The sequence below is a fragment of the Triturus cristatus genome, chromosome 3_1 (genome assembly GCF_964204655.1).
Source record: "Triturus cristatus chromosome 3_1, aTriCri1.1, whole genome shotgun sequence".
In the NCBI taxonomy this organism is placed as follows: Eukaryota; Metazoa; Chordata; class Amphibia; order Caudata; family Salamandridae; genus Triturus; species Triturus cristatus.
This window is the reverse complement of record NC_140583.1, coordinates 398,212,818-398,238,927: the sequence shown is the minus strand read 5'-3', so window position 1 is coordinate 398,238,927 and position 26,110 is coordinate 398,212,818. Positions and strand designations below refer to the sequence as shown.

The following is a 26,110-nucleotide window of genomic DNA, read 5'->3' as shown; positions in this document are numbered from 1 at the left end:
AGCTCGAAAAGGGGCAGAGGCTGAGAAGCACAGATTTGTAAAGATAACAGTGATAGAAGCCTTTGTTCAGAAAGCCCATGGGGTAACTTACATTTTAGTGTTACATGGAGACTTTCTCAGACTATCCTGAAGGAGGTCCAAAAGTCCTCTGATGTGTGTTTCACTGAAACAACCTCCTTTGTATAGATCTGCGGATATTCCACAATGTTGCAAACACCGACTCTTCCTTGACGCCAATGTTTGCCCTGCGGTGATTGCTGCTTTCTTGTACTTATTTAATGGGTTTGCCCACCTCCACATCCCCGCTCCCCTTCCCAACCTGTTGACAGGCATTTCCCAACCTACAACTGCAGAGCTTTTTAATTATGCCCAACACTGCAGGCGGCTAAATGTTCGCCGGCAGAATGAATGTGGCCTGAAGTCCACATACCGTATGCCTATATATATTTATGTATCGCCCAGAGAATTTGGAACTCACTCACTCCCCTCACCTTCCCCTCTACCCCCACTGCCGGAACCAGACTGAATCCCTCAATGGCATCCTTCAAGAAAGAAGTTAAATTAGGCCAAAAAAGGTCAGTGGTACGTTTTGAATCCTGTGTTTGTGCTTTTCCATACCAAACACTCTTAAAAATACTTCCTAGTCGTAGAAATGAAAGTGTGATTCCTACACCTTGTCTTATGTAACATTTTCGATAAACCGATTTACAGATGTATAACTCTTTGGCTCCATATCAATCAGGGAATTGTGAAGCACGCTACTCACCCGTGAGGGTCTCAAGGTGCTGGGGGGGGTGAAGCTCCGGGTCAGCCGAAGAGCCAGGTCTTGAGGCTCTTCCTAAAGGTGTGCAGAGTAGAGGCGCGTCTGATGTTCATTGGGAGCTCGTTCCAGGCCTTAGCCATGATGTAGGAGAAGGCCCTTCCACCCCCTCTGGTTCTGCGGATGCACAGGGTTTCTGCAAGGTCGGCGAAGCGGAGGTTTCTCCTGGGTACATGGAAGGAGACTCTTTCGTTGAGGTATTTGGGTCCGGTGTTGTGGAGGGATTTGTAGGCGTGGGTGAGATGTTGGGTGATGTGTTTTTGTCATGGGATGCTGAGGACGAGTCTGGCCGCTGTGTTCTGGATAGTCTGGAGTTTGCGTAGCAGGGATTTGTTGATTCCAGCATAGAGGGCATTTCCGTAGTCCAGTCTGCTTGTTATGAGTGCGTGAGTGACGGTCTTCTTGGATTCAGGGGGATCCATTTGAAGGTCTTGCGAAGGATGCAGAGGGTGTTGAAGCAGATGAAGGTGACGGCGTTGATTTGGCGGGTCATGATGAGGGAGGAGTTGAGTATGATGCTGAGGTTCCGGGCGTGGTCCATGGGGGTGGGTGGGTTTCCGAGGGTGGTGGGCCACCAGATGTTGTCCCAAGCTCGCGGGGTGGGTCCAAGGACGAAGACTTTCGTCTTCTCCGAGTCGAGCTTCAGACAGCTGCTGCTCATCCAGGATGCAATGTCATTCATTCCTTCCTGGAAGCTGAGTCGGGTGGTGTTGGGTTCCTTCGAGAGGGATAGGATGCGCCAGTGTCATCGGCGTAGGATACTATGCTGAATCCATGCTGTCTGACGATGGCAGCGAGGGGGGCCATATAGATGTTGAAGAGCGTGGGACTGAGCGACGATCCTTGGGGTACTCCGCAGTTGATCTCTGTGGTTTCAGAGAGGAAGGGCGGGAGTCTGATCCATTGGGTTCTGCCGGTGAGGAAGGAGCGGAGCCACTCGAGGGCGGTTCCTTGTATGCCAGCGTAGTGGAGTCTGGCTGTGGGAGATGTGTCAAAGGCTGCGGAGAGGTCTAGTATGATGAGGGCCGCAGTGTGGCCTTGGTCGAGGAGTGTGCAGATGTCGCCTGTGGCAGCTAGGAAGCAGGTCATGGTGCTGTGGTTGCTGCGGAATCCGGATTGGGAAGGGTCGAGGATGGCGGTCTCCTCGATGAAGTTGGTCAGCTGGGCGTTGATGATCTTCTCTGTGACTTTGGCAGTGAAGGGAAGGAGAGAGATGGGTCGGTAGTTTTTCAGGTCCATCGGGTCTGCAGAGGGTTTCTTGAGTAGGGGCTTGTCTTCTGCATGTTTCCAGTCATCGGAGAATGTGCCGGATTCGAAGGTGGTGTTGATGGTGTGTCGTAGCTCAGGCGCTATGGCAGTGGCGGCTCTGTGGAAGATGTGCAAAGGACATGGGTCCATGGGGGCTCCTGAGTGAGTGCTCTTCATGGTCGTGGCGGTATCTTCGGTGGTGACCAAAGTCCAGGCGGCGATGGTAGGCTGGCTGTCATTGCTGGGGGAAGGGGTGCTTTCTGGAGTCTGTTCGCTGAAGTTGTCGTAGAGGGCCTTGATTTTCAGATGGAAGTAGGAGCCGAGCTTGTTGCAGAGGTCCTGGGAGGGTGCGACATCTGTGGCTTCACTGGAGGGGGAGAGGTTGGTGAATTCCTGGATCATGCTGAAGAGTTCTTTTGAGTTGCTGGAGATGGCGAGGATATTTTTCCGGTTTTGGTGGATCTAATGAGTTGGTGGTATTCTGTCATGGCGTTCTTGTAGGTGGTTTGGTCTTCAGTGGTTTTGCGGTTCCTCCACTACTTCTCGAGACGTCTGCAGGTGCGTCTGGTTTCTTGGAGGTTGGTGGTGAACCAGGTGGCGTTCATGGGGTGCTGTCTGTCGGAGTGGCTGAGGGGGCCAAGCTTGTCTGCGCAGTCAATCATCCATTGGTGTAGTTCTTTGGCTGCAGAGTTGGTGTCAGACGAGGCGGGAGGGGGATCATGGTTGAGAGTGGAGTTGAGGTGCTCCTCTGTGAACTTGCTCCAGTTCCTTCACAGTGGGCATGCTGAGGGTTTGTTGGCGATGGTGTTGTTGAAGAAGAAGTGTATGCAGTGGTGGTCCGTCCAGTGGGGTTTGGTGGTGTGGCTAAAGTGGATGTTGTTTCCTCCTGCGACGATAGGGTTGAGGGTGTGTCTTGCCTTGTGGGTGGGGGTGGTGACGAGCTGTTTCAGTCCGATGTTGGCGAGGTGGTCCAGGAGGGTGGCGGGGTTGGGGTTGCTGAGGTTGTCGGGGTGGAAGTTGTGGTCTCCGATGAGTATGTAGTCCATGGAGGCGATGGCCTGGGGTGTGATGAGGTCGGCGATGGTAGTGAGTGAACAAAGTTCGAGATCTGGGTGGTCTGTAGGTGAGGGTGCCGCGTAGGGTCGTTCCGGGGCTGGTCTGGATCTGGAAATGGAAATGGAGGTGTTCAGGGGTGGAAGGGGAGTCGCTGGTGATGGAGGTGGAGAGTTGGAGGGAGCTCTTGTGTGCAATTGTCAGTCCTCCTCCTGGGCGGTTCTTCCTCTGGATCTTGTATCCGTCGGGGATGGCGGTCGCGACGTTGGGGGCGGAGGAGGCGTTGGTCCAGGTTTCCATGAAGAAGACGACGTCTGGCAAGAGGGTGTTGAGGAGGTCTCAGATCTCTATAGCATGTCTGTGCAGGGAGCGCACGTTGAGGAGGATGCACCTCAGGGCTTCGGGGGTGTTGGTGTCCGGCGTGGGTGCAGCATCCGGGGTGGGTGCGGTGGCCATGGGGGTGTGGAGGGTTATGAAAGATCGTCGGCAGTGTCTGCAGGAGAACTGTCCATGGGTGGTGTTCAGCATAGACACATTTAATGTGTGTGTGATGAAAAGTGCTTTAACACCCTAAACTGGTATGTATTAGGCCTGGGCGGTGAATTCCGTTCTGCTCGCGGAATTTGGGTAATTTCACGGCTTCGTGGAATTTTTTGCTTGTTCGCGCTTTCAAAATGCGTGTTCGCAGGATATTTTTCCCCTGAGCATGCAAACAGTGTTCGCGAACAGGAAAAAAGCATCGCGAACGGGCTGAACAAGCAATTCTACGTGTTCGCGGAATTCCTGCATCCTCGCGGAGATTTTTTACAGTTTCGCGGAGCTTTGTTTAGCGCGACTACGCAAATTCCGCCCACCCCTACTATGCATAGCGCTATGAAACAAATTAAATGCATGTGAAAGAGGGGCTATGGAGAGATGAGAGGCACTGTTGGAGGGTGATAGAGAGGGAATACATAAAGAAGGAGATCATTGGGGCGCCCAAAAATATTCTTCCACCGGGAACCACCAGCGCTAAAGTCAGCCCTGGATGGGGCACTTCTGTCCCCTTGCCTGCCATGCCCTTGCACACATAAATTCATCCTCCAGGCACTAGGGCACACAACATCGTCTTTCGTGCTGTGTACCACATTTGAACACATGGCAGTGAACAGCTGTCATCTGTCCCGACCCACCTTCAGCCTCCTAAAGAACAGTTGTGGCCGTCATGACTCACGGGTGGGGGGCAGAGGTCGCGCAGGGGGGGATCACACAGGGGAGAGTGAAGGTTTAATTTATTTATTTTTAAGTTAACTTCCCTTCGCCGGCCCTGTCCCGCGTTGACTCTGCTTCTGTGTTCCTCTTGTGAACAGGAAGCAGGCAGCCTCCCTCCCCTCCCCTAAGCCAATCACAACGCTGCAATGGCAGTGTTGTCATTGGTCGGGACGCCGACCAGCCAGGCGTCTATGGGGAGGCCATTTTCTCCATGGAGAAAAGGCAGAGTGTGCATAGTCAGCGCCCTCAGCAGTGGGCAAGCCACTCCTCCCCTGCCCTAAAGCAGACTCGCCCACCTGCCTGCCACCAACCAAATCCTTCTGCTTCCTCGCAGTGCGAGAAGCAGAAACATTAAAATGGTATTTATAATACCATTTTATGTTTCTGCTTCTCTCACTGCGAGAAAGCAGTGGGGTGATGCTCCTCAGCCCACATGAAGGAGTCGCCGCTGCTAAAGAATCATGGTAAAAGAGGGCCCCGGCAGCTGGCAACTGGCCCACTCCTGCATCTGTAACTGACAGCAAAAAACACTTTAGCAGGGCTTATCAACCTTCTACTATCATCTGCCACGGACCCTGTCTGCAAATGGGAACAGTGCACGACAGAAGTTCTGAGCTGCCCCGGTCCACTGTGGCCTGCATAATTTTGTGGGCCAAAAAGCCTTGGCACCTGACAGCATCCCTTGTGCTGGTGTCGATCAGACTTCCCATCCACCCCATCATTGTTTTGCTTTCAATCTGATTCTTTGCTTGTGACTATGTAATAGTCCATGCATGCTCCGAGAGAAAAAAGTACTTTTGTCTAGTTGTTCATGAATTTCTCAATAAATACTAAAATAAATTACACTAAATTTGTCCCAAACAAATTTGAGCTGAGTCTCTCTCTCCACTCTGCTCTCCCATTACTTTGATCTTCCTTGATGGATCTGTATGCCTTCCAGGACTGAATTGAGGTAGCTGAAATATGTTTCTAGACTGTTTAGTGCAGATTCATCAAATCTGGCTATACATATCAAGAAATCAAATATCATTCACTATTGCTGATTGTGTAAAATGTAGTATATGGGCAGATGTATTACTATTGTGAATGTGGGAAGGGGCCATGACTCATGAGTGGTGAAGGCTCGAGTGGGTCATCATGCCCCTAGCTTCCTTCACAATGGTAGTATATAACAGGTTATACTCCCTTTTCACTTAATCCCTTCCCTGCGGGGGTAATTTCCCTACGGTGCGGGGAGGGCCGCGGCGCCACTGTGCTCGTGATGAGCTCAGCTCGTCATGACACTCAGTGAAGCTGTGTTCATGACGAGATGAGCTCGTCACGACCCAGCCCACTGATTAATTCTCCCGCACAGGCGGGGAATTTATCGTGCGTGGGCAGGCCGCAGCTGTTATGACGAGCTCAGCTCGTCATGAGCACAGCTCCACTGTGACTCATGACGAGCTGAGCTCGTCATGAGCATGGAAGGGGTTAAGGAGACATCCTTCTGAGCCTCTCCCTCCTTCGCACCTGACCCAGGGATTAAGTGGTGCTGGCCAATGTCCCCTTATGACTCCTTCAGTTTTATTTCGAAGGACTCCCTGGAGGAGTGCCTGAGACCAATAATGCAGTTGCAACATTTTTCTCAAAGTTGCCACCAGTCGGCCTCAGGGTTTCAGATCTGTGGACCCAGGTTTGGATTTGTGGGCCTGAAATGGACAAGAGGAAAAGCTCTCTCATCCAATCATATTTCTCTTTCAAATTTGGGTCAACAGAAGATCCGCGAATCCAGGTTTGTGGACCTCCACAAACTATGAATCTAGATAATTAACATTTTAACACTTTTAAAAAGGTTGCTCAATGCTTATTTCTCGAATGTACTCAAAGGATTCCCACCAAAATAATTAAGGGCACAGCCTTGATTTTAAAAAAATGTTCTTCTTTCATGCTAATTATGGGCACATTCACGTCAGTGTTATTTCAGTGTCAGAGAGCAAATACTGCGATGGAAATTAAAATGGGAAAAGTCACTTCCCCACCCCTGCATTCACTCCCCCTTGAAATCTACCCACCACAATTGATGGAACTGCATCAAACTTGCTGAGTCCAAATGGGATGATTTATTTATTCATTTGTTTTAAGTTTCATGTTGATTCGTTAAACGGTGCCAAAGTTCTATAAAAAATGCATATTCATTGTAAACTTTGACCTAACTATTTAGGTGTGTGTGAGAGTGCATATGTGTGTGTATGTGTGCATTTATAATATATAAGCACTTCCGTTTGAGCTATTTCTTCCTTATACATATGTGTAGTCATGATTCAACATACTTTCCGCTGAAACATTCTTTGATTTGCCTACAACTAATGACCCGGAGGACGGATTTGTATGACGTTTGGCAAATTTGTAGCTTAGTCAGCTAAGATTTAGCGGGCCAAGTTTCACAAACATAAGTCTATGGGACAAAAAGTTAAAGGCAGGGGAAGAAGTGTTTTCCTATTTTAGCTCCCACAGGAAATGTTGCTCATGTCGACAGTCCGAACTGTTGAACGGATTTACTCCAAACTTGGCATGAAAGTAGAACTTTACTCAGAAAGCATACTTTCTTTAGTTTGATGTAAATTCATTCAGGAGATTTTGAGATAGCTGTGTTTTAGAAAGTTGCTACTTGATTTTAAAGGGTTAACATTTTTTGTATATCTCTGCTGATTGACTTTTGGATATCTCTGCCACCCGAGATGTTAAAAAAAAACCATATATATATATAAATATATCCAAAGACTACTCCCACCAGCCTTGAAGATCCTTCAACTGCCAAAGAAGTAAGTACACGAGCCTCAGAATAGTGCAAATTTTCATTTAATGCCCAGAGCGACGGCCAATAAATTACACTAAATTTGTCCCAAACAAATTTGAGCTGAGTCTCTCTCTCCACTCTGCTCTCCCATTACTTTGATCTTCCTTGATGGATCTGTATGCCTTCCAGGACTGAATTGAGGTAGCTGAAATATGTTTCTAGACTGTTTAGTGCAGATTCATCAAATCTGGCTATACATATCAAGAAATAAAATATCATTCACTATTGCTGATTGTGTAAAATGTAGTATATGGGCAGATGTATTACTATTGTGAATGTGGGAAGGGGCCATGACTCATGAGTGGTGAAGGCTCGAGTGGGTCATCATGCCCCTAGCTTCCTTCACAATGGTAGTATATAACAGGTTATACTCCCTTTTCACTTAATCCCTTCCCTGCGGGGGTAATTTCCCCACGGTGCGGGGAGGGCCGCGGCGCCACTGTGCTCGTGATGAGCTCAGCTCGTCATGACACTCAGTGAAGCTGTGTTCATGACGAGATGAGCTCGTCACGACCCAGCCCACTGATTAATTCTCCCGCACAGGCGGGGAATTTATCGTGCGTGGGCAGGCCGCAGCTGTTATGACGAGCTCAGCTCGTCATGAGCACAGCTCCACTGTGACTCATGACGAGCTGAGCTCGTCATGAGCATGGAAGGGGTTAAGGAGACATCCTTCTGAGCCTCTCCCTCCTTCGCACCTGACCCAGGGATTAAGTGGTGCTGGCCAATGTCCCCTTATGACTCCTTCAGTTTTATTTCGAAGGACTCCCTGGAGGAGTGCCTGAGACCAATAATGCAGTTGCAACATTTTTCTCAAAGTTGCCACCAGTCGGCCTCAGGGTTTCAGATCTGTGGACCCAGGTTTGGATTTGTGGGCCTGAAATGGACAAGAGGAAAAGCTCTCTGATCCAATCATATTTCTTTTTCAAATTTGGGTCAACAGAAGATCCGCGAATCCAGGTTTGTGGACCTCCACAAACTATGAATCTAGATAATTAACATTTTAACACTTTTAAAAAGGTTGCTCAATGCTTATTTCTCGAATGTACTCAAAGGATTCCCACCAAAATAATTAAGGGCACAGCCTTGATTTAAAAAAAAAGTTCTTCTTTCATGCTAATTACGGGCACATTCACGTCAGTGTTATTTCAGTGTCAGAGAGCAAATACTGCGATGGAAATTAAAATGGGAAAAGTCACTTCCCCACCCCTGCATTCACTCCCCCTTGAAATCTACCCACCACAATTGATGGAACTGCATCAAACTTGCTGAGTCCAAATGGGATGATTTATTTATTCATTTGTTTTAAGTTTCATGTTGATTCGTTAAACGGTGCCAAAGTTCTATAAAAAATGCATATTCATTGTAAACTTTGACCTAACTATTTAGGTGTGTGTGAGAGTACATATGTGTGTGTATGTGTGCATTTATAATATATAAGCCCTTCCGTTTGAGCTATTTCTTCCTTATACATATGTGTAGTCATGATTCAACATACTTTCCGCTGAAACATTCTTTGATTTGCCTACAACTAATGACCCGGAGGACGGATTTGTATGACGTTTGGCAAATTTGTAGCTTAGTCAGCTAAGATTTAGCGGGCCAAGTTTCACAAACATAAGTCTATGGGACAAAAAGTTAAAGGCAGGGGAAGAAGTGTTTTCCTATTTTAGCTCCCACAGGAAATGTTGCTCATGTCGACAGTCCGAACTGTTGAACGGATTTACTCCAAACTCGGCATGAAAGTAGAACTTTACTCAGAAAGCATACTTTCTTTAGTTTGATGTAAATTCATTCAGGAGTTTTTGAGATAGCTGTGTTTTAGAAAGTTGCTACTTGATTTTAAAGGGTTAACATTTTTTGTATATCTCTGCTGATTGACTTTTGGATATCTCTGCCACCCGAGATGTTAAAAAAAAAACCATATATATATATAAATATATCCAAAGACTACTCCCACCAGCCTTGAAGATCCTTCAACTGCCAAAGAAGTAAGTACACGAGCCTCAGAATAGTGCAAATTTTCATTTAATGCCCAGAGCGACGGCCAATAAATTACACTAAATTTGTCCCAAACAAATTTGAGCTGAGTCTCTCTCTCCACTCTGCTCTCCCATTACTTTGATCTTCCTTGATGGATCTGTATGCCTTCCAGGACTGAATTGAGGTAGCTGAAATATGTTTCTAGACTGTTTAGTGCAGATTCATCAAATCTGGCTGTACATATCAAGAAATCAAATATCATTCACTATTGCTGATTGTGTAAAATGTAGTATATAGGCAGATGTATTACTATTGTGAATGTGGGAAGGGGCCATGACTCATGAGTGGTGAAGGCTCGAGTGGGTCATCATGCCCCTAGCTTCCTTCACAATGGTAGTATATAACAGGTTATACTCCCTTTTCACTTAATCCCTTCCCTGCGGGGGTAATTTCCCCACGGTGCGGGGAGGGCCGCGGCGCCACTGTGCTCGTGATGAGCTCAGCTCGTCATGACACTCAGTGAAGCTGTGTTCATGACGAGATGAGCTCGTCACGACCCAGCCCACTGATTAATTCTCCCGCACAGGCGGGGAATTTATCGTGCGTGGGCAGGCCGCAGCTGTTATGACGAGCTCAGCTCGTCATGAGCACAGCTCCACTGTGACTCATGATGAGCCGAGCTCGTCATGAGCATGGAAGGGGTTAAGGAGACATCCTTCTGAGCCTCTCCCTCCTTCGCACCTGACCCAGGGATTAAGTGGTGCTAGCCAATGTCCCCTTATGACTCCTTTGGTTTTATTTCGAAGGACTCTGTTGTAATTAAATGAAGGTCCAGTAGCCGGTTTAAGTATAAGTATGCTGTAGGTTTATTCAGAAGTACAGCCTCAGATAAGTTACTGGAGGCTGCTCCTGGTGATGCCCCACCAGGAGCAGCCTCCCCGCTGCTCAGCCTGCTCACTCCAACTGGCACTCACTGCCTCACCAAGCACCCATGCATTCCACGACATCATCAATCATCCAACATTCCAGACATCTCCAAGCACACTAACTCTCATTCTGGCTGAGCAGTAGGGAAGAAATACATAGGCAAAGGGGAACGGTAAACAGTAGATTATAACAGACTCCCTGGAGGAGTGCCTGAGACCAATAATGCAGTTGCAACATTTTTCTCAAAGTTGCCACCAGTCGGCCTCAGGGTTTCAGATCTGTGGACCCAGGTTTGGATTTGTGGGCCTGAAATGGACAAGAGGAAAAGCTCTCTCATCCAATCATATTTCTTTTTCAAATTTGGGTCAACAGAAGATCCGCGAATCCAGGTTTGTGGACCTCCACAAACTATGAATCTAGATAATTAACATTTTAACACTTTTAAAAAGGTTGCTCAATGCTTATTTCTCGAATGTACTCAAAGGATTCCCACCAAAATAATTAAGGGCACAGCCTTGATTTTAAAAAAAGTTCTTCTTTCATGCTAATTACGGGCACATTCACGTCAGTGTTATTTCAGTGTCAGAGAGCAAATACTGCGATGGAAATTAAAATGGGAAAAGTCACTTCCCCACCCCTGCATTCACTCCCCCTTGAAATCTACCCACCACAATTGATGGAACTGCATCAAACTTGCTGAGTCCAAATGGGATGATTTATTTATTCATTTGTTTTAAGTTTCATGTTGATTCGTTAAACGGTGCCAAAGTTCTATAAAAAATGCATATTCATTGTAAACTTTGACCTAACTATTTAGGTGTGTGTGAGAGTGCATATGTGTGTGTATGTGTGCATTTATAATATATAAGCCCTTCCGTTTGAGCTATTTCTTCCTTATACATATGTGTAGTCATGATTCAACATACTTTCCGCTGACACATTCTTTGATTTGCCTACAACTAATGACCCGGAGGACGGATTTGTATGACGTTTGGCAAATTTGTAGCTTAGTCAGCTAAGATTTAGCGGGCCAAGTTTCACAAACATAAGTCTATGGGACAAAAAGTTAAAGGCAGGGGAAGAAGTGTTTTCCTATTTTAGCTCCCACAGGAAATGTTGCTCATGTCAACGAAAAGTATATTCCTAGGCAATCAAAATTGATACAAATGTCAGCCACTAGGCTAATTGATATAAAACCAGAACGATAGAATAACTTTTAATAAGAACCAGTGTACCATATAGCAATGAAATTAAAAATCATCTCTTTATTATCAGCAACTGTTGGTGTTTTATATATAAACAAACATATAACCAAAACACAATACACTTTCTAAAAAAAGGACACGTTTTTTGTAAAAAATATATCAAAAATTCTTTACATAATACAGAATAAAATACAAGTACAATAACAGAAAAAGACGTTTTTCAATGAACACAATATTGTCTTCTTGAAGACAATCTATTGCCGCAATTTTATACATTTTGAATGTTTATATTTGTGTTTTATCTTTCTTATTTAATATTGTGTTCATTGAAAAACGTCTTTTTCTGTTATTGTACTTGTATTTTATTCTGTATTATGTCAAGAATTTTTGATATATTTTTTACAAAAAACGTGTCCTTTTTTTAGAAAGTGTATTGTGTTTTGGTTATATGTTTGTTTATATATAAAACACCAACAGTTGCTGATAATAAAGAGATGATTTTTAATTTCATTGCTATATGGTACACTGGTTCTTATTAAAAGTTATTCTATCGTTCTGGTTTTATATCAATTAGCCTAGTGGCTGACATTTGTATCAATTTTGATTGCCTAGGAATATACTTTTCGTTGTCTTTGTTGCCCTGTCCTAGGAATTGACCTAAATATTCTACAGGGGGTCCTTGTTACTTTCAAAGAATGTTGCTCATGTCGACAGTCCGAACTGTTGAACGGATTTACTCCAAACTTGGCATGAAAGTAGAACTTTACTCAGAAAGCATACTTTCTTTAGTTTGATGTAAATTCATTCAGGAGTTTTTGAGATAGCTGTGTTTTAGAAAGTTGCTACTTGATTTTAAAGGGTTAACATTTTTTGTATATCTCTGCTGATTGACTTTTGGATATCTCTGCCACCCGAGATGTTAAAAAAAAAACCCATATATATATATATATATATAAATATATATATATATATATATATGTATATATATATATATATATACATATATATATATATATATATATATATATGTATATAATTGGATGAGGAAGCCTTTTCTCCTTTCAATCTTCAGTACCCGCTGTAAGAGAAACATTTCTCATGCTGAAGCCATTATAGGACTCAGGGCACTGTACCTGTGTCCTGTAGTTTACAAAACAAAAATTCCTATTGTGTATAGTGTGAGAACCCTCAAAGGCGTGTCACTTAGCCTTAATAAAAAAAAAAAAAAGAAAAAACAAAGTTACGGGATTCGAAGTCAGATTCCTTGGTCATGAACCCTCCACATCTAAAAATACTTGGTACCATGTTCTCGACGCCATTTTAGATGATTTTAGATGTCAGCATTCGCAGGTCAGAAATTCAACACACAATTCTGATGCAAGATTCATGGTTTGAAGCTTGCATCAGACTTACAAACCCTATGTAGGATCAGCAAATCTGAAAAAACATTTTTTTAAAGAAAGGCCTGGCCAAAGGCCAATAACCATGGGTCAACCTCTGAGCATTGGCAACAGGTCTTCCCTGCAGCCTCGCCAGTGGTGACTGTGGCAGGCTGGGCACAGGGCCTGGCTTCAGGTCAGGGCCGGGGCCCAGCCCTCACTGCACAGGACCAAAGTCTTGCACAGTGGGGGTTAACGCCCATGGTGGGTTGGATGCAGAGCCTGGTCACAGGCTAGACCCTGTGCCCAATCACCTCTGTGCATGTCCGAAGGGCGTACAGAGTGGGGGCTGTGCATCCGTAGCAGGTTAAGCGCAATGCCAGACCATAGGCCAGACTCTGTGTCTTTCCCCCTCACAACCCGTCTAAAGGCTGTACACAGATATGGTTGTAAATTACGCACATCATTAAAAAAACTCTAAAATACATGAAAAATACTGTTAAAAACTGATTTCTTTTCTGGTTCAAATGAGTAAAAAACACTCAAATTGACCAGCTACTGTTATCAACGTACACATAAAACACGCCATTAATTGTGCCATCCACCATGCTCAAATGCCAATTTGCCAAAAACAGTTATCAGGAGAATCACATGGTGAGCAGCGGGTGTCATGGTGGGTTTTGTATGTGTATTGATAATCATAACTGACATTTTTACATGTTTGCATATTGGAGCCAAAGGCATAACTCCGATTTTAACCGTAGTGTTTTTGTCTTCGATGCACATGTATATACATATTAGCATGTAATACAGTCCGATATTGGTGAGATATTTCTGGTAACATCAAAAAGAGGCGGACGGTGGAGTGGTTTCTAAGTATTATGAGAACCAAGAGTTGGCAATATGAGATTGTTTTATAGATATTAATACTTTGTTTGTTTTGCTTGTTTATTTTGGTGCAGTTCGTAGGAAACAGGTGCTTCTTTTCAAACAAGGAAATGTTTATTGAAAACACTATCTGAAAGTTGTCTGTAGGGAAAGAAATAGAAACGTATTTAAATATATAATAAAGAAGGTATTGTCTTTTTAAACAAGTTTTGCTTTGTTAAAAAACACATTCTGTCTGTAGATGTCAGAGATGTTTGAAACTGGTGCCTGCAAGAATAAGCAAACAGTGGGCTGTGATTTCACTTTGAAAGTTCAGGTTTTGTTAACATTTCAAGAAGGGGATGCAGATTAAACTGATGGCAATTGTAAAGCTTAGCAGAGGGGGTCAGGGTTACCATTATGTAAATGCACAGTGGTGTTTGGAAACCTATTAGCTGAAGAACACAAATTCAGACTGATTTCATTGAACTGTGGTCCTAGTCTGGATATTATCTGGAGAACCAAGACGTGAGCTCCCAGAGAGGCTCAATTATCCAGATGTCCTTTCATGATCAAGTAACAACAAACTTAATGATAGATGGATATATGATCATTCTTATCCAAGAGAGGTGGTGTATTGAGCTTTTCTTTATAGATGGCTTCCAGACAGTCAGCACCAATGCCAGATCATCTAGTATGGGAAGAGCAAAAGGTGGTATTGCTATCTTGATTGGGGTCACTTCACCGCTTTCTATAAGTAATACCTTTGTAACATCAGAATTTTATCAATTTGTGGAACTTCGTCCATTAGAAAACCAGGTATTGTCATAATTAACTTTTATAATAACATCTTTGACAAAACAAAGTGTAAAGTTATAATGTCGCTCGGAAATCATTTGGACAACTTTTTGAAGAATGTTAAAGGGGATTATAATCTTATTTGGGGGGGGGTGATTTAATTATGTGCCCATGAAGTGGGTAATTTTTATGCATTTGGGGATAGGATCCCACATTTCATACATGATGGGTATGGTGAGACAATTAATTATTTGATGCATAAGTTTGACCTATCTGTTCTAGAACCAACAGGTACGGATGGGAAACTCTCAGTACCCTCTTTTGTGGGAAGTAGGTCGTCTTCTAATATAGATCACTTTATTGTATCTTATAATTGAGGTAACAAAGTGATTACTTCCTATATAGAAAATAGCCTCTTTAGTGATCATAACCCTTTAATTGTTACAATCAGGTTGGATCTTGTTCATAGAACAAGAGATAAATTATTGGATGAAGAAATCACTACCCATGGTAACAACGGAGTATCTATTAAATGGAGCGGAGTAAATCCAGTAATTTTTATTCAACAGTTAATTGGGAAATCACAAAGTGATATTGATACTTGTCTCGAGCCCACTTCCAGTGCCCCGGCTATTATAGATGCTTTTTGCAACATTATCATTACTATTGCTAAGGGTCTTACTATTAAAAGGAAAAAGCAAACACATAATATAAAACCCAGATGGTTTAATCGACAATGCACCAAATTAAAGAGAGAGCTGAAACTGGCACTACAACAAAATCCAAGAGATAATGCCAGGATTCGTACAGTGAGGAAAGATTATAAGCAGGCCCTAGGAGAAAGAAAAATAGAGATACGTGAAGGGGCGTGGACAACATTGACCCAAGAAGTAGCTAGGAATGACCAAGTGCTGTTTTGAAAAACTGTAAATCATCCTTTTTTTAACCCCTTCGCCGCGGCAGGAATTCCGCCGCGGCGCTGGGGGGGGTTTAGGGGCAGCGCAGTGGCGCTGTGCTCGTGACGGAACCACTCCGTCATGAGCCATGGTTGAGCTGTGCTCATGACGGAGTGGTTCCGTCACGTCTCCGCCTACTGCGCTAATCGCCCGCACAGGCGGGGGATTAGCGCCGCGTGGGCGGAGCGGCCGCCAACGGCCACAGCATGACGGAACCACTCCGTCATGAGCACAGCGCAACCGTGGCTCATGACGGAGTGGTTCCGTCATGAGCGGGGAAGGGGTTAATGAGAATACTGTTGTAAATATTGATACAGTCATTGCCCCAGAAGCTTGGGTATCGCACTTTGAGCACATTTTTAACCCAGGTGACATAAAAAATACCAACAACAATGTAGATAAACCCATAATCATAGAACCGGTTGGAATGACTCCAATAACTAAAGAGGAGATAAAAACTGCACTGGAAAAAAGTGCAAATGGCAAAGCGTCCGGCACAGATGGTGTGCCAATTGATGTTTTTAAGTCTAATATGTTTTTTGGGATTTCTATTCTAAAGAACGCTTTTAATGCAACCTTAAATGGCGCTCTGCCTGAAATATGGATAGAGAGCATTATCGTACCCATTTTAAAAAAAGGGGACAGGGGAATGGCAAATTGTTACCGACCAATATATCTTCTGGATTCCTCTTTTAAAGTGATGGGTCGCATACTGTTAGATAGGCTCGAAAACTGGGCAGCCGAATGTAATATCTTGTCGGATGCCCAGTATGGATTCAGAAGAGGTATTGGTACGGTTGAACAATGCCTGAATTTAGATCTACTAATAGGATAATACACCCTAGCAAAGGAAGGGGCATTACACTTGCGCTTTGTAGATCTAACCAGTGCTTTTGACCTGGTTAACCATCAAACATTATGGCAAACTCTATAGGAACAAGGCGCACCTATAGAAATTATTAACTACCTGTCTCAGAAATATAACTTTTTAATTGCTAGGGTCCGTTATGGAAAAAAGGGAGAATGTACTTCAGCTTTTAGCGTTACACATGGCATAAGACAAGGCTGTGTCTTAGCGCCTTTTTTATTCTCTCCTTATATTAATAGTGTAGACTCCTTTTTACAATAATTACCAGCAGACGCACCAAAAGTGGGTATGCGCCCGACACCAGTCCTCTTATACGCGGACAATGCTGTCCTCATTTCTAGGACAGCAAACGGGCTGCAACTTTTAATTGATAACTTTCTTAGATTTATGAATGATAAAAGCTTACAGTCAAACTTTAAAAAAAACTTTTGTGATGACTTGTGGAAAAAATAGACCTAAGATCAAACAACATCAAGTCGACGGGGTGGTCATAAATAGAGTCTCTACTTTTCCATATTTAGGAATGCTTTTTAGCAATACAGGCCGATGGAATTTGCACATTAAACTGAATAGCACGACATTTTTAAAAGTAACAGAAAGTATTTTTAGATTTGCCACAAAACTAGGTAACAAGCCCATACGAGAAATTTTAGCCCTTTATCGGAGCAAGTGTATTACTGGCGATCTGGGGGAGAGCATCTATTGATATATTACAAACTCAAGAAAATACATTTTTTAAAAGAATATTAGCGGTCCCCCAAGCTACAGCTATTGACATAGTACATAAAGAGTTATTGGCCCCACATTTAAGTGACACAATAAACTTAGCCGGCCTGCTCCTATGGCAAAGGATATGGTCTAAGGATGAATCCAAGTTTTCGAAAGAAATTATAATGGATTGTCTGAAACTTGACTGTAACAGCAAAATCCCATGGTTGGATCATATCTCAAAACTATTAACCTGCTGTAGAATTAATCTCGACTACAAGAATCCCTCGAATATCCAAGATTATAGTAAAAGGGATCAGAAGGCCAGTTATCTTGAATTTGTAGTAACTAATAGAGATATAGTTGCTAATTTAAAAGGAAGTATTGTCTCCTACCAAGAACGGGTGGTTGTATCTGGCTTACCCATATATTTAATATCGGTGAAAAATATACAGCACAGATTTTATTTAACAAGGCGAAGGTTTGATATATTACATTTTTTAGTAGCCTTTCCAAAGACGGAAAGTTGGAATAAAAAATTACCTAAATGCCCATGTGATGGAAGATCTGCACAAACAACTATGCACTTTATCCTTTTTTGTAAATTTTATATAGAAATACGGAAACTGGTTTTAAAACCTTTATTTTTATCTAAAAGACTTTTTAACCCTAAACATGCTCACAGTTTTATTTGTAATTTGGGAAATGCAAAAATCATTAACTCCGCTATCAGATATATACAATGTGCAATTAGAAAAAGAAAAGATTATTCTTATCTGGAAGCATTATTATATGAGAATGTAGATTACATAACCCAGACCTGATTAACTGTGTAGAGCTAACTTGTCAAAGCTTTTTAATAACTTCATATATCTCTCCTTTATAAATAAGTGTTTTGCTCTTATCAATGAAATATTGTATTACCATTTGTATTTCGTTTATGTATTGTGATTTGTACTATTGAATGGTTGCTGTTTGAATCTTGTGCTTTTATGGTGATTTTTTCTTTGTGCACCGAATAAAGCTGGAAAAAAAAACTTGTAGGGAACTTCATTTCTCTTTATTTAATAGTCTGCTCAAATTACAATGTCTTTGTTATATTGCTATTGAATTCGACATTACCATAATCTCTTCATCATGGAAAACCGTGTAATTTTTTTTGTTCATCTTTCAGGCAAACTCATTAAACATGTGCCCTTTAACTCATCAGATTGTGTACATCTGTACTCTATTCAATAACCTTATTTCGAACATCATAACCCAGTACCTCACAGACAAGTGTCAACAGGCCAAGCATCCTCATGTTTCCCAAAAAAAAATATTTGTGGCCTCATCTGTAGTTTTCGTGATCTAATTATTATTATATCACATGAAAAATGATTGATTTAATTTACAGTTCTTATCCTGAATTCTAAAATGTACCACTATATTTCAGAACACAGTCTTACTTGAGGTTTAAATACGTCCTTCAACCTAACGTTAGGTGGAAGGACATATTTAAACTAGGGGTGGGCGGAATTTGCGAAAGTGACTTTCGCAAATTATCGCGAAAATGTTACAAATCTCTGCAAACACGCGGAAATATCGCGAAGATGCGGACGTTTTTTTCCCGCCCGGCGCGGTATTTTCTGCATGGTCGCGGCTCGCCAACTTACCCATGCGGTTGCTTGCGGGCGCGGCCATCTTGTTTTCACTCTTCTCGCGGTGCATGATCGCGAGAAGAAAGACGTGATCGCGCGACCAATGACATAACTGCGGGCGCGAACTGTCGCGAGGCAGCGCAAATGGCTACCAACAATCCAACATCTTGTGGAGAACGCGACCGGATCGGGAAAACTTGTCGGCGAGCGTGGGGATTCAGGTAAGGCGATCGTGCGCGCGCGAGAATGTATTATTTTACAGCGCGAGCAAGAACCAAATTATCGCTATGCTGCGGAATGCGGAAATTTTTACATTTTCGCGCTCCCCGCGGAACGCGAAAATGTCAAATTATCGCAATTTCCGCGAGCGGAACGGAAATTTAGCCCACGCCTAATTTAAACACCAAGTAAGACTGTGTAATCCTTGGTTGTCCATTTGACGGTCAGGGCAGGTATGTTATTTTTTAAGTTTTAAAACTACTTTAGCGTCCCATAGTCTTTTTTTGTTTTCATGGGGAGGGTTAAGAGACCCACCTTCACATCTATGTTATAACCAGACTGAGAGCTATCTTAAACTACTTTTTAAAGGCCAACTCACCTATAGCTGTCTATTTTGTTTGTGGTTGCTGCTCTGTTTGAATTGGACACTTAAAGCGATTGCAGTATTTCTTCACATTATGACACTATATTGACAATTATTACTTCAAATAATTCCAGCAATTTGTGCGTCCGTTTGCGTCTACTTTCTTGATGTGCTCTGATTGTCCTTTTTTCTGTCATGAGACCTAAAATGACATTGATAGTGATTTATTACATGACAGTGAATGCTGGTTAGCCCCCATCTTGAAATATTTTATTAGACTAAATGTCTGATTCGCTTTAATTTCGGTACATTCTTATTAGATTGTCTTTATGATCAATTAGTTTCATGTCAGAGTATTGTTCTTTATTTTTCATATTTGGTAAGCTACCAGCTTCATTGACTTGTTGGTTATATCTCTTGTCAGTAATGCCATTCATGTGTTATTCCAGGACTATGTATTATTAGATTTGGTTCCACTGAACAACATTCTGTAAAGCAATCTGCATTTGAATAGCATTGTACATTTCACTACTTATTATAAGTCCTTTCAATTAATATTACCTTTCTCTATTCACAGATAACAAGGTGTACCCTTTTGTTCATTTCCTTGAGTGAGACGGCCTACAGTTGATTTATCCACCATTTTTCTTTACGAGCAATATTTCTGCCTGTCTCCTCTTCTTGACCCTCGGTACATGGTCTATAATAAGGATTTGCATTTGTGTTTTTAAGTGACTTGTTTTGTGGCTGGAGAGGTTAAGAAATGAATCATTGATTGGTGTCCATTTCAATCGCAGTTTGAGTGGCCTAGTATTCTGCCCTATGTAGTAGATGCCATATAGGCCATGTATGAGATTTATTACATATTCAGAATCAGAAGCCAAAAAGTGTCTTATGGAATATTAACAGTGGGCGAGGCACTGAAGGCTCAAGCAGGCTCGAGCTATATGCCTGGCTCTGGATCAGCTTGAGGTCCTCTTCGACCCTCCAGCTCAAAAAACGACCCGAGCTTCAATAAGGCTTTTGACTTCCAACCACTGTCTAACCTCATGAACCAAGAATTTAAGACAATGCATTAACCTTCAATGTAAAACGGGTTAGAGAAAAATATACCCACTTAGTGACTGATTTGCACAATGTGAAACTAGAAAACCTGTGATAAGTGCAGGCTTCCCCGCATGACCAGATTGTGTGACCCTAGGCAAATTTTTTATTTCACCGTGGCCCCTTTTTCTTCTTTACTGCACATGAGAGCATCTTGAAATACATGAGTTTTAGGACTATGTTAATTAGTTCTTTGCGAAATTCCTGTACACGTGTCTCCAACCCAATCTCTCATGGGGTGAAGGGTGGCCACTATCGCCAGTTCACACCAAAATTAGCCAATAGGCTGATGACCCAGGAGTGATGGTGTGCACTATGCCCTCACTCCGGAAAGAGTGTGGGTGGAGAAGACTGGGGGAAGAATCTCCTTATTTAAGTAAAACTCCGTTAACCACCGGCAACAACCACACACTTTCTCAGCAGTCGCTACGGATGTCATTAATTCTGACAATGGTTTTACTAAACATTTGCGTTCCATCATTTACCCTCATATGACAAAAATAAATACTGAGTATACTTGTGAAATCCACCTGCTTTAATAAGTGTTTTGCATACATTTTTAAATAATTAAATGCTTTCAAAATGAATGTTTTCTTGGCAATGCTGTATGAGAGCGACGACGTTTATATCATAAAGAACCTTTCTTACAAAAACATACTCCGCGTCTGTTGCTCTGTGCTGAGGTCACGCTGCACTGGGAGCGGCACGAGACACTGAGACAGGCTACATGCGGCAACGCGGGCTGGGTCCGCGCACCCCTGCAGTGCCGCCCCTCAGCATCCAGCGCGCGCCACGCCTTGCACAATGTCGAGGAAGCACTTGGCATGGGCGAGCCTTGTTTCCCGGAGGAGTGTCACGACTGTGGGGACCCTGCGCGGATAACACCTCACAGCAGTGCGCGGTCCCCATCCAGGAGGCTAAAAGGAGCACAGAAGCCTGAGCCTGTGCATCCTCTCATCATCTCTTCTGCGAGGAAGGGCGTGTATCTCTCCGCCCAAGGAACCCTGCAGCTCCCCTCGGAATAGGACCGCGCATCAGTTCTCTCCGGGCGGGATGCTGAGGTGGGCCGGGGTTCACCTCCCCAAGGACCAGGGCAACTCGTTCCCACCGGGCCATGCACCCACCCTTCTCCGCAGCCTTAGGGTGTTTCTTTCTGTCTTCTACAGCCTGCCCCTTTCACCTCTTATTCTTGAAACCCTTGTAGTCCTCTCTTCCAGATGGACCTCGGCGGCACTCCTTGGGCGGGCGAGGGATTTCTCCAGCCTGGGGAGCTCGTGCAGTCTCCTCCCAAGGAGCCAGTGCAGCGCCGCTTCCATGGAGCCGGCACAGCGCCTACGAACCTCCTCGCCGCCGGGAAAGGGTGCGTCGCTCCCCACAGGTTCCCCCTGCGAGGCGGTGCCTGCATTGTTAGTCTATGAAGAATCTTGCAGCTTTTCTGCCAGGAAGCCCCGTGCGTTCATCCTCATTACTAACCAGCGCGAGCATGGACCAGCTGCAGCTGACAGGTGCCTTCAGAGGGGGGAGCGGTAGCAGAGAGCCCCTCCCTCCTCTAAACCCTTGCATGCGTTTGAGTGTGCGAGCCAAGGAACCTCGACCTTACCCTCCAGAGCGGTCGGTGCTCCTGCTGTCCGTGCCAGGTGCTGTGCAACATCCAGCATCCCCATAATCTCGCGCTGTCCCTGCGGTTCGACTGCCTGCGTAGCCCCTCCCTCTGCCCCAGCTGGCTACGACTCCTCCCGGCATGCTCTAGTGACATACATACAAGCCTCTCCAGCGGGAGGGTGGGCAGAAGAGGGGCGGAGTGGGCAAGGCGAGCCTATAATCTCTAGACAGGCAAAGGCATCACTGGGGACATCCTATGATCTCTAGACAGGCAGCCCATCACTGGGGCCACCCTATAATCTCTAGACAGACAGAGACAGCACAGGGGACACCCTATAATCTATAGATAGGCAGAGACAGAACTCATGAGGTGGCAGGGGGCGGGAGGGGGGCAACATAACATATAACATAACGTGCAATTAGGTGTGTGTTCTTGCTTACTGGGTGCTTAACTCTTCTGTAATACTCAAGCAGGGCCGACTGCTGACCCCAAAGCTGCCCTGGCAAAAATTTTCTCGCTCTTTTTATCGTCTCCTGCAAGCTCTCTCTAGCTCCACCTCTCCTCTATCTTTGACCGATTTCTCACTATTTACCACTGCCTCCCCTCTTTTTTAGGTCTCGCCTAGCGGTGCAGCGCATGCGGTGCTCGCTCAGCGAGACCTATAGTTAGAGAGGAGATTTTAGAAGGGGGCTCGAAGCCCCGCCCCTCATTTCCATTGGCTTGGGTCACCGTTTATGCTAAACTGTGGCCTGCTATTGGAAATGGGTTTTTTTTGTCGCCGCCCTTTCTCCTTTTCAGGCGGTCCATTCGGACAGGCTTGTCTGTTTCACGGCTGTCGTGAAGCACTTTCTTATCTTTTGGGTAGGCCATCTGTTACTTGTCTTGCCATCTGTTTTCACTCAGCCACATGTTTATTTTTGCATCGCGCTTTCACTGAAAGTGAAAGCCTGATGCAAAGATAAACAAGCGGTTGCGAGCGCTTGTTCAGAAAGATGCCATTCTCTTGCTTGGTGCAGAATCCTGTTGCCAGACCCGGTGCGCAGGCGCACTACATTGATGTTATTCCATTCAGATCAAAGGTTCCTCAGCCCTTTCAAGATGTTTGCAGAATATGTTTTCTAATTATCTTCCATTTAGTCGCCCGCAGCAGCATCTCACTTAAATCTTTCATGCCACACCCCCTGGAGCCCGGAGTGTGGGCAGCGCAGAGCATGGCTCACGATAATCTTTTAATCACTTTTCAGATGTATCGGCCGATCAATAACTCCTGTGGAATGGACTGTCATAGAAAATTCTGCCTCTGGAGTTCAGATTTGAGATTGCTGTCCCACACTGACTATTGATTTAACAATTTACATTCTAAAGTTTCTTCTAACTATGTGCATGGTTGTCCGAAATATATATTTTTAAATTTTGTCTGTCCACATGCTATTCACCCTGAACAAGATCACAGCCAACTCCAGCAACTCAAAGGAGCCCTTCAACATCATTCAAGAATACACTAAACCCCCCAGCGAAGCCACAGACATCACCCCCTACCAGGACCTTTGCAACAAGCTCAGCACCTACTTCCACCTGAAAATCAACAACAACTTCAATGAACTGACACCAGACAGCGAAACCACTCACTCCTCCAGCAACGCCAGCCGACTCACCATATCCACCTGGTCCTCAGCCACCACCAAAGGCACCAAATCGACTATGAAAAGCATACACTCAGGAGGATCCCTGCCCTCCACACATCTTCCACAGAACTGCCGCCGCCATTGCACCAGAACTACGACGCACCATCAACACCTCCTTCGAATCCAGCATTTTTCCCGATGACTGGAAACACACAGAAGTCAAACCCCTTCGGACCTCCAGAACTACCGACCCATCTCCCTCCTCCCCTTCATGGCAAAAGTCATAGAGAAGACCGTCAACCCCCAACTAACGAAATTCTTCAAAGACAACTCCATCCTCGACCCGTTCCAATCCGTATTCCGCAGCAACCACAGCACCAAGACCCCCCTACTCAACGTCACAGACTACATCTGCACCCTCCTTGACCTAGGCCACACAGCAGCCCTGATCCCACTCGCCCTCTCCGCAGCCTTTGACACCGTCTCCCACCACAAACTTACCGCCAGACTCCACGAAGTCGGCACACAGGGTACCGCCCTCAAATGGCTCCGCTCCTTCCTCACCGGCAGAACCCAAAAGATCAGAATCCCACCCTTCCTCTCCGAACACACAGAGACCAACTGCGGAGTACCTCAAGGGTCATCACTCAGCCCGACGCTCTTCAACATCTACATGGCCCCCCTCGCCTCCATCATCAGACAGCACGGCCTAAACATAGTTTCTTACGCCGATGACACCCAGCACATCCTCTCCTCCACAAAGGACCCGTCACCACCAGACTCAGCTTCCAGGAAGGAATGAAGGATGTCACATCCTGGATGAGCAGCAGCTGCCTAAAGCTTAACTCAGAGAAGATAGAAGTCCTCATCCTCGGACCCTCTCCAACTGCAAGGGACAACACCTGGTGGCCCACCGCCCTCAGCAACCCTCCCACCCCTACGGACCACGCCCGGAACCTCGGCATCGTACTTGATTCCTCCCGTCGCATCCACCTGCTTCAACACCCTCCGCATCCTTCGCAAGACCTTCAAATGGATCCCCCGAATCAAGAAAAAACATCACCCACGCACTCATAACCAGCAGACTGGACTATGGAAACGCCCTCTATGCCGGAATCAACACGTTTCTACTCCGCAAACTCCAGACCATACAGAATACCGCAGCCAGACTCGCCCTCAGCATTCCTCGACAAAAACACATCTCCCAACACCTGCAAGACCTCATATGGCTCCCCGTCCAGAAGACAATAACCTTCAAGGTACTCACCCACACCTACAAATGCCTCCACAACTCTGGACCCCAATACCTCAACAAAAGGATCTCCTTCCACGTCCCCAAGAGGAACCTCGGATCCGTCGACCTTGCCCTTGGTGAAACCACATGCATCCGCAGAGCCAGAACGGGCAGAAGAACCTTCTCCCACATTGCTGCCAAGGCCTGGAATGAGCTCCAGGTCGACATCAGACGTGCCCCCTCTCTGCACATCTTCAGGAAGACCCTCAAGACCTGGCTCTTCGACTTACCGGAGCTGCCTATTCCCCCCCCCCCCACCTCCCCATGCGCCTTGAGGCCCTGACGGGTGAGTAGCGCGCTTAAATATTCCCTGATTGATTGATTGAATAATGTTCTACAGAAGCATGCAGAGATGAGTTTTTGGCAGCACATATCAGCCACTGAAACACTTGTGAGAGCTGTGGAAGCAGCCATAGCCCTGGAAAAATGAACACGATTGCCCACCAGATAGTCATTCTGGATTTAAGGGTAGCAGATCTTTATACAGAGGAACACCCATTGTAAAATGGTGGGTTTGGTCACTGCCTTGCCTCTCTTTGCTCCAGCAAAGCTCATAATGAGCTAGTAATCCACTGGTTGCATGAGGCAGACGGAAGAAAGATGGAAGAGTAATTGATTGCCCCATATGAAAGGCAGAAACTGCATTTGGTAAGAAGGATGGGTATGTACAGAGGACCAACTTATCCATGTAAAAACCCTGAATGGCAGACAGACTGAAAAGGCCCTAAGATCTATGGCCCTATGGTCTGAAAATATTGCCATGAATACTACTTTTTCGGGGTAAGAAGTCAAACAAGGCAACAGTGCATTAGCTCAAATGATAATACCATTAAGAACGTCAATGCGAGATTAAAATCCCACAGAGGAAAAATGAACAGAGTGAGAGTAAACAAAGTAAACCACTAGAAATTGCGATCTAAACAAGGACGGCTGGTCAGCCAGATACATGAAGGAGTACAGGGCTGTCAAATAACCTTTAACTATAGTCACTGTCAGGCCTTGTTGAACAATAGACAGCCCGAATCTCAAGATGATGGACAGGCAAGAGTGAAAAGGATTCGGATCTTCTAACTTCCATCATTGAAGAAGCTTCTACCAACCCTCAAATGGATATCGTAGCAGCTTTCTTGAAGCCCACTGTTAGAAATGGGGGTCTCTAGTTCGTGGAGGTAGGTACCTTTGTCCAAGTGGGGACCCTTCTTCCTAGTCAGGGTAAGGGAGATACACTCCTAAAATAACCCCTGCTCACCCCCTTGGTAGCTTGGCATGAGCAGGCAGGCTTATCTCAGAGGCAGTGTGTAAAGCATTTGTGCACACATACAGTAATACAGTGAAAAACACTACAAATGTACGCCACACCAG

General features: G+C 44.8%; 1 protein-coding gene across 1 annotated transcript in view; it reads right to left on the bottom strand.

Moving 5' to 3' along the window:
* TMOD2 (tropomodulin 2) overlaps positions 1 to 21,947 on the bottom strand; it is a 338,026-nt gene extending 316,079 nt beyond the window's left edge. Inside the window, exon 1 of the mRNA XM_085644184.1 lies at positions 21,827 to 21,947. The gene's annotated coding sequence lies outside the window, so the exon portion shown is untranslated. The remainder of the gene's footprint in view (positions 1 to 21,826) is intronic.
* Positions 21,948 to 26,110: the final 4,163 nt, after the last annotated feature.